Genomic DNA, 13,557 nt, shown 5'->3' with positions numbered 1-13,557 from the left:
CAGTACCACCTTTTCCCGTCAAGCCATGTTTTCCAGGGGCAAAATCCATTTCTACACATTGGGAGTATGTCAGGGTTTACCCCATATTACCCAACCAACTAATCTAAACATTAAAAGTTTTCTTGCATATGAGAATTGAAGGTCAATATTCCTGCTTTTATTTTCCGGGTTCACTCAATGACGACGATGACGTTAAAATACATGGAATGGTACAACAATTATATTTTTATGAATATTGTTTGGCTTCTTTGATATTGTAAAAAATACCTGATGATTATGTTTCCAGATAACAATTAACTGAAGAGTATATTAGTAAATACAGTGAGTTTGAAAAGTATTCAGACCGCTTCACTTTTTCCATATTTTGTTACATTATAGCCTCATTCTAAAATTGATTAAATCGTTTTTTACCCCTCATCAATCTACACACAAAACCCCATAATGACAAAGCATTAAAAAAAACTTAAAAAAAACATAAATCTGTTAGAAAATATTACCTACACATAATGAGCAGCTCATACTACATGTTAGACCAATCCGAACTCATCTCTCGTCATGTCCAGCCCACCCATTATCTCAGCCAATCATGGCTAGCGGGAAGGTTCTGGCCTTTTTCAGTGACTAAACCAACTAGGCTCGTAATTTTAACAATTGTATTCATATTTACAGATGGCATACAAGGCACATGAAGGTTCACATGTTCCAGAAGGAATTTCTGCCCCAAAACTAATTTAGTTAACAAAATGAATGTTTACGTTCAAATGGACCTCCTGTGAAGTAATGACATATGTCTAGCTTCGGGAAATGAGTCACATATCAAGAGACGGAGGAAATAGGACGATCGTCACATTCCCTACCCCGTCTCCTCGACCCCTGCTCCTTGACACACAAAGTGCCGAGGTTACGAACTAAACAGCAACAGTCTTACCACCTCCCTTGAAGCGGAGGCTGTCAAAAGTATTTTAACACAAGAACATGGGTTTTTGCATGAGAATAACCTGGCTGAAAGTTCAAGTTATATCAAGAACAAAAACAGGAGCTTGCCGGCATTTTAACAGTGAGCACTGACATTGCATTGACGTCGGCCTACATCAGTTTCCCTGTTTCTCTGGCCAGTGGCAACATGAGCTAGAAGACACCAGGTGCATTGCGCTGTGAATATGGCCATTACTCACCTTTACTCTGATGGACGTCATCTCAGCGCGACGTACGTTTGTTGTTGAACACTGTTGATTGCCGAAAGCTGAACGCTGAACGAGAGACCTGGCTTTATTGTTTTTGTAAAACTGACAGTGTTTTTATATACTTTTATTTTAATTTGGATCCTGCGGCTCTGTTGGGCTTAGTTGCTTTGAGTTCTGCTGTCTGTACCGGAATCCCTCCAGATTCCGCGAGAGGGGAGAGACACGGAAGCCCAGCTAGCCTAGCTGACTCAGAGGTCTCAAATGGAGGTCGCTATTTCCAGCACTGCAGGAGCTGAGTTTACTTTACTTTGTTCCGGGACAATGTGGACCTTGCTGACTTCCAATGTGGAGAACTACAGGGGCGAAGTGGCTACTCTTAGCAACCAAGTAGCAAACCTACACAAGCTACTGAGGAATCCACACCCGCCTACTTTTTCTTTTTTCTTCCACCCCAGTAGTCGGACGCCGTTCTGGTCTGGTGGAAGTGTCGCCGCCGTGTTGGCTCTCCGCAGCCAACTGGCCGGTGCTCAGCATGATTCCGTCCCCGAAGGGGTCTCCCCCTTCCCTGGAGAACGGAGCTGTTTTCGACCCAACCAACCAGCCATGGAAATACGTCACTCACAGTGGAATTCGAAGAAAGCATCCTCTGGCAACAGGGGTCTTCTTGGAGATGTTGAGCCCGGACCTGACACAGATCAGAAACTGTTTTGCAGCCCTGGATCCAGGGGTTCCAGCTCCTCCTTCCTTGGGGGCTTCCCATTCAAGATCGGATCTGGAGGTACCTGTGTCTTCGTCCTCTGTTCTGTCTCCCTCTCCTGTGGCTTCTACCTCGGGTTCAGATCCTCGGAGCTCCCACCCTCATCAGACCGTGAGGCTGCCTGAGCGACTGGCCCATTCAACATCACCAGCTGTCATCATAGGCAGCTCTATGGTGAGAAACATCTCGGTTCCCAAGGCAAAAACTCTGTGCTACCCAGGAGCACGAGTACAGGACATCACATGCTTCCGACTGTTCTACGACAGATGGCGGGAGCTGACACTGTCATAGTCCATGTGGAGTCAAACGACATCAGGAGGGCTAGCTTGGAACATCTGAAAATGGATTTAAAGAACTAATTTTAGCATGTAAATACAAAAACAATGGCAGATGAAATGAAGGCGGGTCCACCCATTTCTGAACACTCAGTTTGTAGAGCCTGATAGGTCAGGAAAACAATGTTGAGCTTCTACTGGCAGTAGCCCAGCAGAAACAAGGACAGGGTCAGACCCTCCCCAGAATCAGGCCTAGAGCCCAGCTCATTAAGGTCAGTCTCAGCAGGAAATAGCGGTGGAAGCTCTTCACTCTTACCCGCAGCTAGACAGAGACTCCACCCCACTGCCATCCACCATCTCAGCAGCATTGGCCATGGACAGCTGGCTAGCTACCAGCTCATCAGCAACACCAAAAACCTGCAGCTCCTCTGGTTCACAGACAGGAAGCTCTGAACACACCCCTTCTCCAGAGGACAGGCTCACCGGAACCATCTCCGTTGGCAGCTCTGATTCACCCCCAGCAGGGAGCAGTAGATCAGGGAAAGGTAGCTCAAGGAAAGCTCATCCACTCTTCCAGGAGCAGACAGTAGAACAGGGGGCTCTGACTCCCCCTCAGGAAACGACAGAGAGGACAGCTCCTCATCGACAACAGGGGATGACTGTGGGGCCTCAACAGCCAGTGGAACAGCCACCTCATTTGGAAGCTTGACCTCCAGCACCTCCTGTAGGATCTGCAGCAGCTGGAACAGCTTCCCAAGTGGTGACGCTGGTAGGCGTCTGCCCAATGATTCCTCGTTCAAGACGGCAGGTAGCCTAGCGGTTGAGAGCATTGGGCTGGTATCCGAAAGGTTGCTGGTTCGAGTCCCCGAGCTGACTAGGTGAAAACTCTGTCGATGTGACCTTGAGCAATGCACTTAAACCCTAACTGCTCCTGTAAGTCACACAGGGTAAGAGCATCTGCCATATGATGTAAATCTAAAAGACGAGCGCCTCGATCACAGCTGATGCACTACGCTGGTATTCAGTAAGCACCACCAGTAATTAGCCGCATCTTGCAACTCCTCTGTCACATTGCCGACCAGTGACAGGGTTTTCCAGAACTTCTGACACCGTTTGTGAGGTAGGCCAAGCGGTTGGATTTGAACAATGAGGAAACTGACAAAGTAGATGTTGCCAAAGTGAGGCTTTGTTTTTTAGCAGTGAGGAATATTTATACAGATATTTACAATTACAAAAATAATGAAATAATATAAATCAAATGGCGCCCTCAAAGAAAACCCAGGCTCAGTAAGGGAGTGAACTTGTTGATATTGAGGGATACCTTGAGGTAATCGGACCTCTTTGAAATGGAAATGGATGGCCCTCCATATTTTAACCTAGTCCTCCCCGAGCGTTTGAAAAATAATTAATGTAACCCTGCCACTCCAAAATGATAATTAAAACAAAATAGCAGGGAATATTAAGTCCCTTTTTAGTAGGCTATCAACATTGCAGTCGTGATTTCTATCAATTCGACCCGTGGCTGAGAAACACTGCTGTATTCATACCATATTTATGTTGTTTGCATTTAGCAAATAAAATTTAAAAAACATTATCAAAGTGACTAGTGTTCAATTATTAAAGTGATCAGTGATGTCTATGTACTGTTTACAGGGCAGCAGCTTCTAAGGTGCAGGGTTGATTTAACCGGGTGGTAGCCGGCTAGTGATGGCTATTTAACTGGGGCGGCAGGTAACCTACAGGTTAGAGCGTTGGGCCGCTAGACGAAAGGTTGGTGGATCGAATCCCTGAGCGGACAAGAGAAAAATCTGTTGTTTTGCCCCTGAACAAGGCAGTTAACCCACTGTTCCTAGGCTGTCATTGTAAATAAGAATTTGTTCTTAACTGACTTGTTAAAGTTAAATAAAGGTTAATTTAAATAAAAGCTGTTGCTCAGTCCCAGCTTTGATGCACCTGTACTGACCTTGCCTTCTGGATGGTCGCGGGGTGAACAGGCTTATGGTTTATGTCGTTGGTGATCTTTTTGGTCTTCCTGTGACATTTGGTATTGTAGGTGTCCTGAAGAGCAGGTAGTTTGCCCCCAGTGATGCCTTGGGCAGACCGCACCACCCTCTGGAGAGCCCTGCGGTTGCAGGCAGTGCAGTTGCAGTACCAGGTGGTGATACAGCCTGACAGGATGCTCTCAATTGTGCATCTGTAGAAGTTTGTGAGGGTCTTACCAATTTCAGTGTTAAGGGCCTTCCACCAAGGAGGATAACTATAATGATAAATGATACATAACTATAAAACTTTGGTAAGCATCCACACTAGAGGAATGTTCATCGTGCTACAGTAGTCTACACCTGTCAAACAACAGATCAAAGCATCCTACTGCATGTTGTAGGCATATTAAACCCTATGGTCTATTGACGCACCGGAGCGGCAACCTAAGTAACATAATACAAAAATCCCCATTTAAAATCTGTAAATTTAAGCTAGAGATGTTTTTTTTGTTGCATGAGCTGAAACTCAATCCACCACATTCATCCGGTTTGGAGATTCTACACAAGCGTCTACAACTTTCACAAGTGTCATGGGAGTCGTCTGAAGGTAACCGGTACAGATTTAAGAAAATTAATGAAAGTATGGAGGTAGTTTTGTCCCTACCCCAAAAAAGGGTTAAATATGTGTAAAAAAAAATAAAAAAAATAAACACACATGTGCATTCGGAAAGTATTCAGACCAAGTGACTTTTTCTATGTTACAGCCTTATTCTAAAATGGATTAAATAGTTGTTTTTTTTACACACAATACCCGATAATGACAAAGTTAAAACATGTTTTTTGAAATTTTATAAATAAAAATGTATAAAAAAAAAACCTGAAATATCACATTTACATAAGAATTCAGACCCTTTACTCAGTACTTTGTTGAAGCACATTAGGCAGCGATTACAGCCTCGAGTCTTCTTGGGTATGACGCTAAAAGCTTGGCACACCTGTATTTGTGGAGTTTCTCCATTCTTCTCTGCACATCATCTCAAGCTCTGTCAGGTTGGATGGGGAGCGTCGCTGCACTGCTATTTTCAGGTCTTTCCAGAGATGTTCAATCGGGTTCAAGCCTGGGCTCTGGCTGGGCCAGTGTAAGAATATGTCAAAGATAAATACACAACGCAGAGACAGAGGACTAGGATTAACGATCAATAGGAATTGGTTTTCAGTTTCAGAATCTGTGGAATGTCACTCCTGGACTCAGAGCTACAACAGCCACGTTTTTATTGGTCTGTACATTGAGTCGGGAGCAGGATACTTGGTATTAGGCCATTGGCCAAGTTGTACTGCAAGGACTTCTGTTTGGTCAACCCCAGGCTAGGGTGGGGGGTTATAAATGGCATCCTGTTCCTTTGCTGAGGACAGGGGAGACTGAACATCTCAACATCTACCTCCCAGCATAACATCTTGATTTGTCCTTCTCAAATAAACCAATTTTTCTTTCCCTGATTTGCTTTGGAGTTTGTGTTATTGGAGAATAACATCAATTGCTAACATTTGGTGCCTTGACCTGGATCAATTGGTCTGAACAACAACAACAACGTATCAACTGTGTGTTGATCCAGAGTAAAGAGATAAATGGCAGTGCGCAACCACCTTTGGGGATTCAACTCTTAATCTCCTGATTGACGGCAGAATGGCTGGGTGAGTCTACACCAATATCATTTTAAAAGAACCAAATCAGGTTGAAATAGTGTATGCAATGAGTGATATGTATCTGTGATGTATAAGCGTTCAAGTCCTTTGTTTTATTACAGAGTTTAGTCCTTTGATAGTCTATATAAGGTTTGAGTCCTTAATCTATTAAAAGGTTTGAGGCCTCTATTTTTGTGAAGCCTTCTTGTTGCGTAGAAGTGAGTTGCTAGAGAAGTAGAAATGTTTACACGTGTGGTTAATGTAAGCCTTCAACAAGCTTGTTGAAGTGAACATAAGATTTTATGGGTATCTAGGCCATACAGAGACAATTTGTGTTCTAGAAGAGGTTTGGGTCCTCAAAAGGGGTGTAATATATACAGTTTACATACACCTTAGCCAAATACATTTAAACTCAGTTTTTCACAATTCCTGACATTTAATCGTAGTAAAAATTCCCTGTCTTAGGTCAGTTAGGATCACCACTTTATATTAAGAATGTGAAATGTCAGAATAATAGTAGAGAGAATGATTTATTTCAGCTTTTATTTATTTCATCACATTCCCAGTGGGTCAGAAGTTTACATACACTCAATTAGTATTTGGTAGCATTGCCTTTAAATTGTTTAACATGGGTCAAACGTTTCCAGTAGCCTTCCACAAGCTACTCACAATAAGTTCTGTGAATTCTGGCCCATTCCTCCTGACAGAGCTGGTGTAACTGTGTCAGGTTTGTAGGCCTCCTTGCTCGCACACGCTTTTTCAATTCTGCCTACACATTTTCTATAGGTTTGAGGTCAGGGCTTTGTGATGGCCACTCCAATACATTGACTTTGTTGTCCTGAAGCCATTTTGCCACAACTTTGGAAGTATACTTGGGGTCATTGTCCATTTGAAAGACGCATTTGCGGCCAAGCTTTAACTTCCTGACTGATGTCTTGAGATGTTGCTTCAATATTTCCCCATAATTTTCCTTCCCTCATGATGCCATCCATTTCCTTCCTCATGATGCCATGCGAAAAGTATGATCTTTGTCCCCATGTGCAGTTGCAAACCGTAGTCTGGCTTTTTTTATGGCGGTTTTGGAGCAGTGGCTTCTTCCTTGCTGAGCGGCCTTTCAGGTTATGTCGATATAGGACTCGTTTTACTGTGGATATAGATACTTTTGTACCTGTTTCCTCCAGCATCTTCACAAGGTCCCTTGCTGTTGTTCTGGGATTGATTTGCACTTTTCGCACCACAGTACGTTCATCTCTAGGAGACAGAACGCGTCTCCTTCCTGAGCGGTATGACGGCTGCATGGTCCCATGGTGTTTATACTTGCGTACTATTGTTTGTACAGATGAACGTGGTACCTTCAGGCATTTGGAAATTGCTCCCAAGGATGAACCAGACCTTGTAGAGGTCTTGGCTGATTTCTTTTGATTTTCCCATAATGTCAAGCAAAGAGGCACTGAGTTTGAAGGTAGGTCTTGAAATACATCCACAGGTACACCTTCAATTGACTCAAATGATGTCAATTAGCCTACCAGAAGCTTTTAAAGGCATGCCATCATTTTCTGGAATTTCTCAAGCTGTTTAAAGGCACAGTCCACTTAGTGTATGTAAACTTCTGACCCACTAGAATTGTGATACAGTGAAATAATCTGTCTGTAAACAATTGTTGGAAAAATTACTTTTGTCATGCACAAAGTAGATGTCCTAACCGACTTGCCAAAACTGTAGTTTGTTAACAAGAAATTTGTGGAGTTGTTGAAAAACGAGTTTTAATGACTCCAATCTAAGTGTATGTAAACTTCCAACTTCAACTGTACCATGGGCACATTGACCACAGTCATGAGGCTTTGTGTGATGATGAAAACCCTTATTATCCCCACCACATTCTGGTGAACACCACTGACACCCATGAATCTTGTGATATCCCCTATCACGTAATCGGCAGATTTTAGCAGACAAACATCGGGCAATAGCACACTTGATAACCTGGATGAGGATGAGGAAAATAACCACAACTCCCACTATTGGAAGTATCATGCCCACCAAAAAACTTCCCCATGTATCGAATGTGGACGACAACCACATGACTAAGTCTAAATCATCTGGATTGGAATCATGATATTTAGCTCCCTCAGTCTTGATCTTTTGGATTAGGTCAGTTATTTCCACAGAATTATCAGGAATATAAATTCAGCATTCAGCACCAATAACAACGGACAGAAGGTAATAAGGTGCCAAACGATTTTGCATCGCCAGAGTCCGAATGGCAACCAGCACAGCTGATTTGCTTTGGAGTTTGTGTTATTGGAGACAGACATGAAACACCAGTCAAGGACCTTCAGAGACATGTCTCGAAGCCACCTTTGCATTGTCTTGGCTGTGTGATTAGGGTTATTGTCCTGTTGGAAGGTTAACCTTCGCCCCAGTCTGAGGTGCTGAGCACTCCGGAGCAGGTTTTCATCAAGGATCTCTCTGTACTTTGCTCCGTTCATCTTTCCCTCAATCCTGACTAGTCTCGCAGTCCCTGACGCTGAAAAACATCCCCATAGCATGATGCTGCCATCACCATTCTTCACCATGCTTCACCGTAGGGATTGTGCCAGGTTTCCTCCAGACATGACGTTTGGCATTCAGGCCAAATAGTTCATTCTTGCTTTCATCAGACCAGAGAATCTTGTTTCTCATGGTCTGAAAGTCCTTTAGGTGCCTTTTGGCAAACTCCAAGCGGGGTGACATGTCCCTTTTACTGAGGAGTGGCTTCTGCCTGGCCACTCTACCATAAAGGCCTGATTGGTGGAGTGCTGAAGAGATGGTTGTCCTTCTGGAAGGTTCTCCCATCTCCACAGAGGAGATGGAGCCCTGTGAGAGTGACCATCAGGTTCTTGGTCACCTCCCTGACCAAGGCCCTTCTCCCCCTATTGCTCAGTTTGGCTGGGGCGGCCAGCTCTAGGAAGAGTGTCAGTGGTTTCAGACTTCTTCCACTTGAGAGTGATGGAGGCCAATGCTGCAGATTTTTTTGATACCCTTCCCCAGATCTGTGCCTCGACACAATCCTGTCTCGGGGCTATACGGACAATTCCTGCGACCTCATGTCTTGGTTTTTGCTCTGACATGCACTGTCAACAGTGGGACCTTATGTAGAAAGGTGTGTGCCTTTCCAAATCATGTCCAATCAATTGAATTTACCACAGGTGGACTCTAATCAAGATGTAGAAATATCTCAAAGATGATCAATGGAAACAGGATTTACCTGAGCTCAATTTTGAGTCTAATTGCAAATGGTATGCTTAACTATCTAAATAGGTATTTCAGTTAAATCTTTTAAACATATTTGCAAAAATTCAAAAAAACTGTTTTTGCTTTGTCGTTATGGGTTAGTGTGTACATTGATTAATATATATATATATATTTAAATCAATTTTAGAATAAGGCTGTAACATAACAAAATGTGGAAAAGGGGAAGGCATCTGAATACTATCTGATATGCCTATCCAATGAATTTATACAATTAAATATTTTTTTATCAGATTGATATGAAACAACAGGCAGCCTAGGATAAACATGTTTCTCAAAAATGGAGAACAACTCGTAGGTATACAGATTGTCCAACCATCCACATGGACTGTTGTCCTCCCCATCTGGGAGCACCTCTTCCAACATCCGATTTAATCAATTCACTCTTTCCCACATTCAGGAACCATCTCCCTTTTTCCACGAGCTGTGGTCAATGCTATTGTGTATTGATGTGATGTACTGATCCATGACGTCACCACGTCAGTAAAGAATGCAGGGTTCTTGTTACATCGACAGTCATGGAGTAAAGACATGTTGAAGTTGACCTCTGAGTCTGGTTCATTAAATTCAGTATAATATAACTTAGCACAAGTTGTAAGTATAGGACTGAACACTTGAGTACTTGTGTGACGACATGCTTGTTGTTGTCATAAAGCAACATTTATTGGTGCTTTCAAGACGGCTTTAAAACGAGGTCAAATCATGACGTCAGTGATCTTCAGGTCGGAAAGACGGAGCTCTAGAAGATGCCAGAGTTTCCGACATTGAATTCCGAATTGGATGACCATTCAAATCAAATGTTTACCAGTCTGAACTAGTTTTTTTCTGAGTTCCCAGTTGTCTTGAATTGCATTATTTCTACCGCTGTTCTTGTTGCGCGCTAGCGCCCTACATTATCACTACAAGCGCTATCCGCATAATCTGCAAACCCAAGTTCTCAATAGCCAAGCACGAAGAGGGACTGATCGAACAGCCAATGGAAAGGTAAAAGCAAAATCCTCACTCAGCTGGGCTCAGCGATGAGAATGCGAGAGAGAGCAGGGATGTACACCAAAGTTACACAGTAAAATTCAATACGTACATTTTATATTGCTGACAAATGACATGATCTTCTCCTGAAAAAAACACAAAAAACACTAAACCCTCCCTCTGATTGAAATGGAAAAATAATGACCCTCCCCATTTTCCTCCTGGTAAGAATTGTGTAAATTTCGACTAGTCCCTAACTTATTTACACAACACATAGCATAATGTGACAGTTCTAACTGTGCATCCCTCTCTAAGATTAACTCAGTAATTGGGGTAGGACATAGATCGCCAGGTAATTATCTCTGTATCTAAGCCTCTTAAAAATTGTATAGTGTTATCGAACACTTGTAGTATCCGAGTGGTGATGCAGAGACTCGCCAGCTGGCTAGATCCATACGTTTATGACCTATAGCATTAATCACATAATGGAGTCAGATTTAATATTATACTGTATATTCCTCCTACAGTAATGTCTGTCATCCACAGTAGGAGTGGATTCTTACAAATCTACATGAAATGTTTTCTTGCATATGAGAATTGAAGGTCAATATTCCCGCCACAAAGTGTAGGATGCAAACAGCAATGAAGACGTCTAAGATGCTGCCGATGATTCAGAAATACATGGCAAGGACCACAGGGACATTTCAATAAATATTGTCTGGTTGCTAAGACATCCTTAAGACATACTTTGTGTATATTTATAGTGAGCTTTGGGGCTTGTATTGCTGGTTTTGTGTGTCTAGTCATTTTCCAGGTAACAATTAAAATAAAAAGAGAAGAGTAAATTAGAAATACCACGTGTTAAGACAATGAATATGTAAACAATTTGAGCAAACCATTGACAGTGATTATCCATTGATAAGTTTGTCCAATAATACAGTTTGTCATTTCCAGTAAGCTGAGAACTATTGTCAGGATGTAGAAAACAAAAACGAAAAACCCATGACCAACTGGGACATGTCAATACTGTCCTGAGACACTGGAGGAGATCTACTGTTCACCTGAGAAAGTGGATGTTAAGAGACACAACTGATTTACAAGAACGATCAATGACAACAGTTATACTGACCTGAGAAACAGCTTCAGTCAGCTTTAATATGTGTATTTGCAAGGATAACATCTGTAAATAATCTTATTAGGTTGTACTGTAGCCTTGTAAAGACTCCTGGACACATATTTGTATCTCTTTTTGCCAACTTTATTGTCTTCCTTGATAAGGTCAATCACAACATCAGTAGTTTACTCATATTAACCCTTCAGATGATGAATCACACAGCTGGAAGATACAGGACAATATTAACACAATCACATATTTATACCAATGTAACTCATTTACCATTTTAGATAGCTTCACTGTATTCATAGTACAGCTGAGACTGATAATGATTAGAAATACTTATTTAGTTACAATGTCAAATGTTGAAGAGACATCTACATGTATGACTATATGAATGGCTCACACCAGAGAGGTACATTTGTTCTCAGCGTAACTTAAACAAGCAAAAACAAACCACAATAGCAAAAAGGTCTTCTCCTTGCACATAAAGGTGGCTTTGTAAGGATTCTTGAATATGCTGGACGGAACATCATGACTCTGTAGGAATGAAATCACATGACAAGATAATCAGTCTGTGGAGTAATCCTGCTGATCACTCCTACTTTAGATCAGAGTAAAGGTCACATGTTTAACCATGTGGCCTTTCACTGTTTCAATTATTATAGAAATGACTCCTGCTTGATGTGCTCTTACTTTGACATGTTTATGTTATTCTGCACTGACAAGCCATCACACACGGTTCATAACTGTTTATAATACTGTTCATAGTACTCTTTATAATATTTGACTTCACTCTGTCTGAAGGTTTGTGTGATTTCAGGACAGGAGTGAACATATTATTTTAAGTGGGGGGTGGGGTATTTTTCTCCACTCATGAAGGAGTAATAAAAGCCTAGTGCACAAATGTTGTGATTTTCTTTTTCTTCAACTGTGTTTAAATATTTTCTCATTTTATTGTGATTTATCACTGGGAGCTGCAGCACCCTCAGCACCCCTACTTCCTGTGGCTATGCATGCAGTTGTAGGGAACTCAACATTGTTCCAAACATTGTGTGCAAAGAAACTACTCTGATTTCTCCAACTCTGTAGAGACCAAATTATTTTCCAGGGTTAGCCATCCCTGAGACCGGGTATGGTAACTCATCATTATTAACCTTTAGATGTACGAGTACAGCAGGAGCTTTAGTAAAATAGCTTTGTAAATGAAAAGAGAGCAATGAATCAACCTACGTGACATCAAAGAGGGCCAGCCTACTTTCTGGTAGAGAATGCAGTGATGTGCACTGAACTTGTCACACATAAAACGAGGTGTGCCATGGTAAACTGCATGTAACGGCTTTAATGAAGTGGCAGCTGCATTTATAGATGATGTCGCCATAGTCTAGGACCGATAGGATTATTGAGAGGCATACCCTATTTCTATAGAAGAAGCCCCATTTTTATTCTTAGCTATAAGAATACTTGTGTGAGGTTAAGAACAATGAAGATCCTCTTTAACTGCTCAGAGGCCGCGGATAGTTAGTCCAGATTTACATATGCCAATATATCCAACTCAGAGGACGGAAAAGGAGTTAACGATTGAGATTTAAAACTAACAGCACCTGTTTAAGCAGCAAAGGGACGATAAATTCCATTCTGGTTAATGAAAACATTTATAACCAGGAGCTTTAATTGCTTAGGAACAGAAATATTAAGAGATTGGGACACCATGAGATCAGATGGCCACTCCTTTCTTTAACCTGTCACATCTCAAGACATTATAACCGTTTAGCTCAATGTCATTTTTAGAGATCAAACCATTTAATCAGGTTTCTGAGAGTACCAAAATGTCAGGATTTGTGTCCTGTGCCCAAATGTCAATCATGTCATTTAAAAAAAAAAAATGCTTCACACATTTAATTGCGTCAGTCCAAACCCCCAAGCCAGGTTAAAGTCAGAAGGAGATCCACATTAGTGGTATTCACAGCAGGCTTCCCATTTGAGCTACTGTAACAGAGCTAACAGTGGAGTTCAATTTAACGGGGACAAGATTACAACCGTCTATCTAGGCTCGACCCGAAACTATGCGCTCTCTGTCACCTGGGGCTGCATGGCAAATGTCCCGGGAACACAAGGAAGACACCAAAGACAATGATTTAATGGCCAGTACGTCCTTCCACCTTTTGGGCCAGTACGTCCTTCCACCTTTTGGGCCAGTACGTCCTTCCACCTTTTGGGCCATCTATATGGATGTACAGTGAGGGAAAAAAGTATTTGATCCCCTGCTGATTTTGTTCGTTTGCCCACTGACATTGAAATGATC

The 13,557-nt window shown here is 42.1% G+C and overlaps 1 protein-coding gene across 4 annotated transcripts in view; it reads right to left on the bottom strand.

Annotated features, from left to right (window-relative positions):
* Positions 1-11,578: 11,578 nt before the first annotated feature.
* The window catches only part of LOC139541572 (complement factor H-like), a 45,028-nt gene continuing 43,049 nt past the window's right edge, over positions 11,579-13,557 (bottom strand). For all 4 annotated transcript variants that reach the window (XM_071346367.1, XM_071346366.1, XM_071346370.1 and 1 more), the window contains one exon: positions 11,579-11,792. The gene's annotated coding sequence lies outside the window, so the exon portion shown is untranslated. The remainder of the gene's footprint in view (positions 11,793-13,557) is intronic.

This window comes from Salvelinus alpinus, chromosome 16 (assembly GCF_045679555.1).
Source record: "Salvelinus alpinus chromosome 16, SLU_Salpinus.1, whole genome shotgun sequence".
NCBI classification, from domain to species: domain Eukaryota; kingdom Metazoa; phylum Chordata; class Actinopteri; order Salmoniformes; family Salmonidae; genus Salvelinus; species Salvelinus alpinus.
The sequence above is the reverse complement of the archived record's forward strand: the minus strand, read 5'-3'. Positions and strand labels throughout refer to the sequence as shown.